The following is an 11,770-nucleotide window of genomic DNA, read 5'->3' on the forward strand; positions in this document are numbered from 1 at the left end:
CTGCAGGGAGGAGAAGACTTTCTACTGGGAAAGAAGATCCCTAAGGCATCTATACCACTGAGAGGGGAACTTGAGCTATCAGAGAGGAATGGCACAGGGCAGGGCCAGCTGCCAGTCGGGACAGCGTTCTCTTTGGCCTCCTTGGACTTCTCCACACACGTGGGTTTCTCCAGTCTCTGTGTGGGGTCTCAAGTGTCCTGTTCTTAGTAGGAAGGGGAAGGGTATAAAGAGGCTCTTCTTTCTTCCCCTAACAGCATTTTTCTAACTATAAATAAGTGAATTCAACAATTCACACATTCTGAGGCTTTTACCCTTAGTCTAAAGTCGAGATGTTATAGCTGCTTGAGATTTCTTTTTTTTTTTTTTAAAGATTTTATGTATTTATTTGACACAGAGAGAGAGCACAAGCAGGGGGAGTGGCAGGCAGAGGGAGAGAGAGAAGCAGACTCCTCGCTGAGCAGGGAGCCCGATGCGGGACTCCATCCTAGGACGGTGGGGTCATGACCGGAGCTGAAGGCAGACGCTTAACTGACTGAGCCACCCAGGCACCCCACTGCTTGAGATTTCTAAAAGACCAGTCCTTGGGAATTTAGTCCCTGTTTTCTTTCTTTTTTTAAGATTTTAATGTTTAGAGCAACTTTTGTTTCACAGAAAAATTGAAGAGAGGTACAGAGATTTCCCTTTACCCTCTGTTTACACACATACCCAGCTTCCTTCCCAACCACCACCCCTCATCAGGGGAGTACGTGTGTTACAACTCATGAACCTGCATTGACACATGATCATCACCCAAAATCCAAAGGTTACTTAGGGTTCACTCCTGGTGTTGAACATTCTATGGGTTTAGACAAATGTATAATGACATGTGTCTGTCATTATAGTATCATACAGAGTACTCCTACTGCCATAAAAATCCTCTCTGCTCCCCCTATTCATTTTTCACTCCCTGCTGAATGCTGGCAACCACTGATCTTTATACTCCCTCCATAGTTTTGCCTTTTCCAGAATGTCATATATTTGGAATCATACGGTATGTAGCCTTTTCAGATTGGCTTCTTTTACTCACTAAGAGGCATTTAAGTTTTCTTTGTGTCTTTTCATGACTTAATAACTCATTTCTTATTAGTGTTGAATAATATTCCATTGTAGGGATGTACTAGTTTATTTAAGCATTCAGCTCCTAAAGGAAACCTCGGTTGCTTCCAAGTTTGAGTAAAGCTCCTCTAAACATTCATGTGGAGATTTCTTTGTGGATTGGGGTTTCAATTCCTTTGGGTAAGTACCAAGGAATGCAACTGCTGGGTCATATGGTAAGAGTATGTTGAGTTTTGTATGAAACTGCCAAACCGTCTTCCAAAGTGGCTGTACCATTTGCATTCCCACCAGCAATGAATGCGCTTTCCTGTTGCTCTACATCCTCACCAGCATTTGTTGTTACCAGTGGTCTGGATTTTAGGTATTTTAGTAGGCATAGAGTGGTATGTCCCTATTGTTTTGATTTGCATTTCCCTGATGACATATAATGTGGAACATCTTTTCATGTGCTTCTTTGCCCCCTGTATATCTTCTTTGGTGAGGCGTCTGTTAAGGGTCTTTGGCCCATTTTTTTAAATAGTTTGTTTTCTTGTTGAATTTGTAGAGTTCTTTGTATATTTTCGATAATGGGCTTTGTCAGATGTGTCTTTTGCAATCATTTTCTCCCAGTCTATGGTTTGTCTTCTCATTCTCTCGATGTTATCTTTTGCAGGGCTTAAATTAATTTTAATGAAGTCCAGCTTTTGAATTATATCTTTTATGGATCATGTAAGTGTTCTCCTATGTCATCTTCTAGGATGTTTATAGTTGTGAATTTTACACTGAGGTCTATAACCCATTTTGAGTTAATTTTTGTGAAGAGTGTAATATCCGTGTCTAGATTAATGTGTTTGCCTGTGGGTGTCCACTGGTCCCAGAACCATTTGTTGAAAAGACAGTCTCTGCTCCGATGCATGACTTTTGCTCCTTTGTCAAAAACCAATTGACTGTATTTGTGTGGGTCTCTTTCTGGGCTCTCTATTCTGCTAAATCAATCTATTTATACTGTTCCCAATACCACACTGTCTTCGTTACTGTAAATTTATAGCAACTCTCGTCATCACGTAGCGTCGGTTCTCCCGCTCTGTTCTTTTCCTTCAATATTATGTCCCCAATTATTTTTAAAAACTTACATTTGAAATGAAATGAAATGAGACATAGAGAAAATATGATTTTGAATCATCAGAAATCAACTTCATCCTGGGATATTTTAAGTCCAGGAATATTGCTCTGGAACTCATTCCAGAGATGGACAAAGAAATCGAGTAAGGCTGAGGAAAGATTTATGTACATTTTTTTTTCTCGGTAAGTCCGGTGTTCCAACTCCCATTTGTCACAGAGCTGCACTATCTGATACTTATTCTTGAAAATCAAGAATGATACATTCACATATAGATGGAAAGTTATTTTCTTAGAAATTCAAGGAGCAAAATCAGCTGTCAATAAGCTTTTAAGAGGAAAGCAAAGGATTTGCTAAGAATGTGAGTGTGATAGAGCATTTCTAGTAATATTTGAGACACTATTTGCAACACCTGTTCTAAACTAAATAGAACATTCTATAAAGCATTTGGAAAAAGCAACTTCATCCTGCCCACATCTTTTGTGGTATCACAGAACTACAGAATGCAAACATACTCATATCATTATGGACACATGTGTCAAATTGATCACACTCCAAAATCTCTATGATCAAAAAGTTCTCAAGTAATTTTAGTCCTTGACATAATCCACTTCTCAGTTTCAAGACCTTTTTAAACTGTTTCCACGAATGCTGACTTAAAGTCACCCATGTGTGCAGAATGAAGAATGGAATGAGAAACATCACATAGCATCAGAATGCAGAAGGGTCTCTCATTTCAAAACAAAACCAATATTTGGGTTTGCCTTGCCTGCACAACTGTACTTTTGCACAAATATCTTGGTTTCAGGCACATGGTTCTTTTATTCAGAGGTTAAGAGTAGGGGCCAGGGTCTGTTCTGATTTTATGGTTCAATTTTCAAAAATTTGTAAGCTGTAAGGACGAGTTCATTCTAACTTCTTTAAACAGTTTCCATACAGGGTTACTCACTCCCATCACTGTAGAAAACTGTCCCTCCTGGCGGTTTGTTCTAGGTGGGCATCACATAGAACTGGGGAACTGGGTCCTGTCCCACTCGACCCAAGCACCCGTAATCCAAGTAAGACATAAAAATACAGGGAGGCCAAGGATGGCTCAGCCTGCTGGGCTAGAACTGTGTCTGTCTCCATGTTAATGCATTCCCTCTTTCGTGTTTCTCCTTTAGACACCCCTCTCAATGGAGGGTGCGCCGGACATAAAATCTAAGCAATGCGTCAAAGGAGTGAGTTTTCAGAAGAATTAGAAAACGACTACACGTCCTGACAAAGTGAACATTTCTGGTAATCCCTGCAAGGGAAGAGTTCTTGAATGTTGGGGGTACAGTCATACAAATTCTGATGATAACATCGTTGAAGACATGGGCAGACTGAGGGATGAAATGTGTGAGAAAAAGCAGGGTCCTCACTCTCGATGCTTTCAGAATCTAGACAGGTAAACTGCTGTGGAAAGCAGCCAGATGCAAGATAAACGTGGCAGGGAGTCTTGCAGCAATCCAGAGAGCATTTTGCCCCAGTTTAAGAGATTAAACAGTTAATGCACTGGCCTGACAACAATGGTGTGTGGACTCTGAATTTGCAACCCCAGACCCAAGCGCAGGTTCCGAGCGGGGAGGGTGTGTGTGTGTGTGTGTGTGTGTGTGTGTGTGTGTGTGTGTGTGTGTGCGTGTCTCAGCGATGGAACGCAAATGCACAGACAGAATGTGAGAACTCTGTGTAGCGAACAAAGGGCTATAAATAGAGTTAGATTCTGGAGTCACTGCTGAATCTTGGCAAAGCTATCTCGAGATCACAATCAGAGCGTGGGGGCATCCAACCAGCAAAGGGAGGAGGGACAAAGTAACACTTTAAATGATGAAGAAAGGTGGGCGATGACTCATTACCCATTCACTTGTTCATTCCTTTTAACAAAAAAATAGATGGCAGTTTTGAGTAATGTGCTGCCTGCTTTTACTATTGATATTTCTGAAAATCAGAGAGTTGTCTCTCTGGGATGATGTCAAGATAGAATCAAATGGCAAAAATGATCTCAGGGTTATAATCTGTACTCTGCCATGCTGGGGTCATTCCTTGCTTTTGGGAACATTTAAGAGGAAAATTCTTTTCCTTGCTGCAGACACTGCGTCTCTGGCCCTGTGGGGCCCTGGGGACACTGCGCCAACACGGCTGCCACACCAGACAGGAGAGCCTCGTTCTGCACGTACAAGAAGGGCACAGTGAGTGAGCACCCGAAGCCCTGACGGCTTTCCAATGTCAGGTGGCCTGGGATGACCCCTACAAGGCTACAGAACATCATGCTTGCAACCTGCTGGTGCTTTACACCCCAAAGAGCATGGAAGACATGGGGGAAGATCCATTTCTCATTACATTAAAAAAATAAAAACTTAGTGCGGGTCCTCTATAATACCAAACCTGGATGACGCTAAGCAAATGTTTCCTAGGTGACAAAGTTAGCAGTCTGATGGCAAATGGTCAGGAAATGGGATGCAAGATGTCCTCTTAGAGAACCACAGATCCTCAGATGAAAGTGTCACTTGTCGTGTGACCAGAAGTGGTTTTTAAAGCTGCAGGACCCATGGGCTTGGTAGATGGCATCATGGAGCTCCAAGCTCCTTCCCCTGACTCCCTCCCCTCTCCCCTCTTTCCTTTCCTTTGCCCCCCTCTCCCCCCGCCATTCCTCCCACTTCCTACCCTACTGGTCGGTGCCTTGGAGACCAGGAGACAGGAGACGGACACAGAACCCCAGCAAGTGATTTCTTCCCCACCCTGTTGTACCAGTTTTTCTCAATGCGGGTCTGGAGACCACCTTGAGGGGTGACAGGGTAATTCAATTTCCAATCCCATTTCATTCTTGGTCTCTGAGTAGAGACTGCCCACAAGGCACCAATTAGGGGAAACAAGAGGCCAAAGGAAAAGAGGAGTTTGCTACTGTATTGCATGTGTGTGTTTTGACATTTAGTTTGAACTTCAACCTGGCCTGGGCTCCTTGGGGAGCTTTTAAAAAGAAATAAACTTCGTCTCATTACCATCAGATACAATGATGGGGGAAATGGGCTGGAAAAATCCTGAATCTTTTCTGAGCCCTATTTTGCGCCTACAAAGAGAAGGGCAAATTCTTTACTGCTGTGCCATTCAGCTATTATGTTTAACAATCTAATTAGAAAGGCCGGGTAGCCTATTCCCATTGTAAAAGCTAAGACAGTACGCACAAGCAAATCCAATTAGACAGCTGTCCTTTACAGATCCGAGCTGCCCTCCGGCCAGGTTCTAATGAACGGCCCGCCACCCCAGCCCCTCCCCACAGCCCCCAGGAGATGGGTTTTGTCCATAAACTGGGCCAGATGACAGCAGTCGTAGTACACTCAGGGCTCCCCAGCCCGCGGCAGGCGGTGTGGTTACCTGCTCACTGGCGGGAAGCCTTCACGGGGGCTCCTCTCCAGCTGAGCCTCCCTGAGTCCGGGCTGCCAGTTCCTGCCCACTCCGAGAGCCGTTCTCCTTCTGGTTGATAGTGCCCGCCACATTCAAGCAGGTCAGCCTTATGCTAACAGGTGGCAATAAATCAGAACCGTTGCTTTCACTTTTATGAATGTTACTTTCGGCACACCAGGGACTTATTTAACTTGAAACAGACCAAAAACCATACATTGAGCTGCATGCTTGCCATGCCTTTGTTTTTCACCACGTATGGCTTAAATTAAGGCGCCCTGTGTTGAGCAGATTGCTCACTGCCAGTTAGTCATCTGTTTAGTGTTTGGCATGTCCCATAAGGCAGTTGTGGTTATTCACAAGTCTATTAATTAAAAGGAGAACCAGTAAGAGAACTACTAAATGGGCCTGGGATCAGCCACTTCGAATAAAAAGATACGTTAGAATGGGTGCAACATGACTCTCTTGGGTTCCCTCTCTGGATGCATCTGATCAGTAGCCATTGCTGGAACTCAGCGTGTGAAAAAATGCTCTTGTCATCGCTGTGTCCAAAAGGAGGAGTTTTATGACAAAAATTAGAGCAATGTTGTCTGAGTCGATAGGATTGAGATTGTGTCAAGGTTTCCATTTTTGTTAAAGCTCTATTTTCGTCAGGCAATGACTCATTGAAAAACATCCACCTTGTGTTGAAATCAGGCCTTATCAGAGCAGAAATCACAAAGGATCTTTAGCTTTTGGGAGAAGAAAAAGAACACACCGTGTCTATCAGCAAGATAGGGGCTGACAGAGACTGCCCTTACCCTTATTTTCCTCAGTATTTCAGGGACCAAAGTATCTCTCATGTCATTCTGTTTGTTCCCAAAGCCATGTCACAAGAACCCTGGAACCAATTTGTTTTATGTGTGAGGAACCGAGCGTTTAAGTAGTTTTGCAAACATCCCCAAAAGAGTTCTGCCACTGACAGTCACGGCAGAAGTAGGAATTATTGGATAATAATCATTCACTTGCTTGTGAGTTATCAATTCCCTTTTAACCAGGAAGAATTAGATTTTGAGAACATCCTGTAAAGCAAGTGTTATAAAATTTAATTTTTCTAAGATTTTATTTATTTATTTGAGAGAGAGAAAGAACAAGAGCAGGGGGAGAAGGCGAGGAGAAGCAGACTCCCCGCTGAGCAGAGAGTCCAGCGCAGGGCTCCATCCCAGGACCTCGGGATCATGACCTGAGCTGAAGGCAGATGCTTAACCGACTGAGCCACCCAGGCGCCCCTAAAATTTAAATTTGATTAATATTTTGTGAAAATGGCAACTTGCTTTTGCAAAGATATTCTATGTTGGACTGTTCCTGGAAACGGATCGATTGCCTATCAGCTGATGTAGATATAAGGTGAATTTCCTGGCATATCAGACTGTGATTATACTGGCTAGAACCAGGTACCTTTTCTGTGGTTTGCAGGGTCTGGATGTTCAGGTCTGAGATAAAAACAGCATTCGTACAGAAACACAGGCATGAGATGGAAAGCCACTGCAGAATACTGGGACAAGCATCATTCGCAAATCGTTGATACCTCAATGGCAAATCAGCTGGCAAAATGTATACTTGGCTTGGTAAAAATTTTCAGAGCATCTACTATGTGGAACTAAAGAAAAGAAAGTGTACAGAAACAGGCTTACTTACATGTGGCTTCCAGGAACTTATAACTTAATTGGGGAGTTAGACACTTAAACATGAAGATGTAAACAATTAGTTAGAATAGCCAGCATAATACATACTGGAAATAGAGAGCATGTTGCATACTGTTTGACATGGTAACGGACAGTGTCTTCATCAAGATTTTAGAATAATTTTTAAATAAAATAAATAATGCTATGTTCCTCATATTCATCAAATTAGAAATGCCATGAAATTTAAGATGTAGTTTTATGCTGGATGAATGAGTAAGCATCTAAGGGCACAATGACAAGTTGGAATAATGATTTTAATAGAGCAAAATTTAATGGGAACAAAAATAAAGACCCAAACTTACATTCTAAAATACAAATACTTACTGAATGAGAAAAATATTTTACTGCAGCCTTAGAAAAGACTGTAGGATAAACAAGTCAAGAGTGAAGGAGAAAAGGATGGACATTTATTAAGCAGCTACCATGTCCCAGCAACTGTGGTAGGTACCTAACCACTTTCTGGGTTACTGAGACAATTCAATAAGTTATTATTTTTTAAAATTTATTTTTACCAAGATAAGTCTAGTTAATATCTGTCACAAAATATAGTTACCAATTTTTTTCTTGTAATGCAAACTTTTCAGATTTACTCTCTTAGCAACTTTCGATGTGCAACAGTGTCATTAACTGCCGTCGCCATGCTGTACATTATATCACCATGGCTTACTTATTTTACAACTTACTTTAGTAGGAAGTTCCTACTGTTTGACTCCTTTTGCCATTTCGCCCATCCCCATCCCTGCCTCTGGCAACCATCAACCTGTTCTCTGTCTCTATGAGTTCAGTTTCTTCTTTTCGATTCCACATATAAGTGAGGTCATACAGTATTTGTCTTTCTCTGACTTATTATGGCAAGATTTCATTCTTTTTTATGGCTGAATAATATACACACATATATATGTGTATATATGTATACATCATCCATCAATAGACACTTTGGTTGCTTCCATACCTTGGCTGTTATAAATAATGCTGCAGTGAACATGGGGGTACATATATCTTTTTGAGTCAGTGTTTTTGTTTTCTTTAGACAGATATCCAGATGTGGAATTGCTGGGTCATAATGGTAGTTCTATTTTTAATTTCTTGAGAAACTTCCATGCTGTTTTCCACAGTAGCTGCACCAATCTACATTCTCACCAACAGGGCACAAGGGCTCCCTTTTCTCTACATCCTCGTCAACATTTATTATTTCGTGTCTTTTTGATAACAGGTGTGGGGTGATCTCTCATGGTGGTTTTGATTTGCATTTCCCTGATGATGAGTGATATTGATGTTCATGTACCTCTATCAGCCTTCTGTATGAAAAATGTCTATTCAGATTCTCTGTCCATTTTTTTTAACTGGATTCTGTTTTGTTTTGTTTGCTATTGAGTTGTAGGCATTCTTTATTTACTTTGGATATTAACTCTTTGTCTGATATGTGATTTATAAGTGTCTTCTCCCATTCAGTAAGTTGCCTTAACATTTTTTGATGGTTTCCTTTGCTGTGCAGAACCTTTTTAGTTTGATGTGGTCCTACTTGCTGACTTCTGCTTTCGTTGCCCTTGCTTTTGGTGTCAAGTCTGAAAAATAATCACAAAGACTGATGCCAAGGAACTTACCTCCTGTTTTCTAGATTTTATGATGTCAGTTTTGCATTCAAGGCTTTAATCCATTTTGAGTTTATTTTTGTGTTTGGTGTAAGACTGTTGGTCTGGTTTCCTTGTACTCAATTATTTCATGAAAGCTCTTAGAACCATTCCTGGCACATCTTAAGGACCGTGTGTACATCACTTTGCTATTGCTCTGCTCACATCAGGTCTAACCTAGAGTCCTGGGCCATCACTTCCAGGGGCACATTGGCAAATCATTCATCTCATTAAAGCTTCCCCAGAAGTGATGACAGAGCTGGAAACAACATCCCCGCAGTACTATAGCAAGATCTGAAGACATTTAGTCTACCTGATGAGAGCCAGTTAAAAATATTTAAACTAATTTTATTCTAAGTTTGACCCTAGAAAAGGGTACTAGGAGAAAAGGAGGAGTTCTTTTTTTGGTAATCACTCTCTAAGTCATGTGAGCAGATGACTCCAGGACCCCCGAGGACTTCCAGTCTTGCTTGGGAGGGAGGTGCTGTTGAGGCCATTTCTTTAGGATCTTCTATATGCTGGCGCTGGTGCTTCTCCATGGAACACAACCCTGTGGTCAGTGTCCTGCACACAATGATGCAGTGATGGTACTCTTATTCCTCATGACGCCGACGAGGCTCCTGAAGGAGGATGAAGTAACTTCCCTCACAGCATATTCTTTTGTTAAAAAATATTTATTGAGTGTCTATCATGTTCCAAGCATTGTTCTGAACACTTGAACAAAACAGGTCCAAGTCACTGCCCTGAGGAGGCTGGAATCCGCTATAGCCACCAGCAATGGAACCAGGGGCCAAATTCGGCACTCGCCCAGCTTGAGACCTGAATAAAGCTACAAAGACTAGACCTTCAAACCATCTGACATTTTTTCTTCAGCCAATTTGATCCGACATTCAATTAACCTATTAATTACTAGTTACTTTATATACTAGATATTATTTAACTCTTAGAGCAAATGTTTTAGGTAGGAATTCATCCATTTCTCAGATAGAGAAACATGCTCAGAAACACTGGGGGCTAAAGCTGTACCTAGGAACTCCGGTCCAGCACAATTTAAGTTACAAAATGACTGCCCTGCGAGAAGATCTAGAGAGGCAGGGGTGTGTGGCATCCTCTTTTGTAATCTCTCTTCTAAAAACTAGAGTGATCCCTTGGCACAGGAACTGTTCAAGTTCAGCCTACCACTCTTGGACACCTTTTGGTGTATAAGCATGTGAGGGTCTAAGATGGTATGTGGTTTTCTATGACCTTGAGAGTCACCCCAATCCCCCATATACTACCTGTCATTCTGCAAAGTACATTGGCGCTCCCTCTGATCATGGGTAACTAGAGAAAGACACCATGCTGGGCACTTTCCTGTGGACTCTTGCTTACTTTGCCATCCCAGGTGGAAGAAACAGCAGAGAAAAAAGCAGGAATTTAGGCCGATTAGGGTCCCTTTGGTTACAGGGACCCTGGCCTACAATTTGACATTGAGAGGGCTATTTAGAGGCAGACCACCTGGAGTCAAGAAATTTCTTTCATTCGTGGTATCTCAGAATCTATAAAGAGTCATGTTTCTGCTCCTACCTCCAGAAAGTGCCATCTTGGGAGGATTCTTTTCCTTGCTGTGTTTTCAGTGTCTATCACAGAGCTCATCATAGGTGACTATCCATCCTCCCCATGCAAGGTACTGGCGTTGGGGAATATTCTTGCCTCACAGATAGATGGGGCAGAATGGGAGGAGTTACCCCAGAGGCTTAGGCAATCATTCTTTCATAGGGCCTCTTTGGTGGGTGCACACCCAAACAAAAGTCCCTCGGGTCGGGGGAGGGAGGCGCTGCTAGACGGTGCAGAAATGCAGATGCCCAGATGCACGATTGCTCTGAGCTGGGCAGCAGCAGGTGGGAGGTCTTGAAGGTGATATGGGGGGCATTTTATAGCACACTGGAGCATGAGGTGAGGCAGCACAATGTTCTTTCCTGTGTCCAGGAGCCTTATATTAGACAGAAAGCAGGAACACAGAGCCATACAAGTGTGCACTGGGACATCTGGTCCTTCTCTCGGGATGCATGAATTCAGGGTCTCTATGGGTTTCCTTTTACAACTCAGTGAATGCACTTGTTTGGGATGGCCTTCTTTAGCCTCCAGGGTATCTCTAAAAAACATTCCTCAGGAGCTGAAAGTTTTATCTTTGCTTTTAAAGTTTTAACCTCATTCTTTGCTCCTGGTGCCCTGTGAAGTGAGCCCTCTTCCCTGGATGGTGCCCACATCCTCCAAAGACTTGTAGGCAGAGAGCCCATGGCCTCTTCTCTCTCGGTTCACTCTTCTGTCTGCTTCCAAACTAATGTTTAGCCAAGTTAGACACATCTATTTTACTTTCTTAAATAGCTGATTCTTTTTAATTAATCTCAGGACTCATCTCTACTCCAACTGCCTTATGTTGATAATAGTATAGCATTTTAAAATAAGCTAATTTGCACATGTAGACATAGCTATAAAATCCACAAGTTATAATGAGGATATATATACACTTTCACATCTATATGCAGCACCTTCTGGAAAATGCCACTTCTAGACTCCACCCAACCCTATCTACTCACATCACAGAATGACAGAATGGCAAACATTTTTAAGGCCCTTGTCACACATTCTTAATCTATGTCTGGAGACAGCCACACAGACACAGTGTTTAAATGTTGGCTCTTGTTATACAAATTGTTTGCATGGAAATGATCACAAAAATTACTTATATAGGAAAGAAAAAAATACCTTTAGTTTGGAAAGTCTTAATAGAACAAAAATGAATGACTAGTCCTCGTATC

The 11,770-nt window shown here is 42.1% G+C and overlaps 1 long non-coding RNA gene across 1 annotated transcript; it reads left to right on the forward strand.

The window, feature by feature from the left end:
- The first annotated feature begins 472 nt into the window (after positions 1–472).
- LOC114209208 (uncharacterized) lies at positions 473–4,506 on the forward strand. The gene is made up of 3 exons (XR_003609286.2): positions 473–1,803; positions 3,358–3,472; positions 4,305–4,506. It is a non-coding gene; the product is annotated as an uncharacterized LOC114209208 (long non-coding RNA).
- Positions 4,507–11,770: the final 7,264 nt, after the last annotated feature.

Source organism: Eumetopias jubatus, unplaced genomic scaffold (assembly GCF_037043125.1).
Source record: "Eumetopias jubatus isolate StellerSeaLion01/CBP00866 unplaced genomic scaffold, mEumJub1_p1.0 scaffold_3, whole genome shotgun sequence".
Taxonomy (NCBI): Eukaryota; Metazoa; Chordata; class Mammalia; order Carnivora; family Otariidae; genus Eumetopias; species Eumetopias jubatus.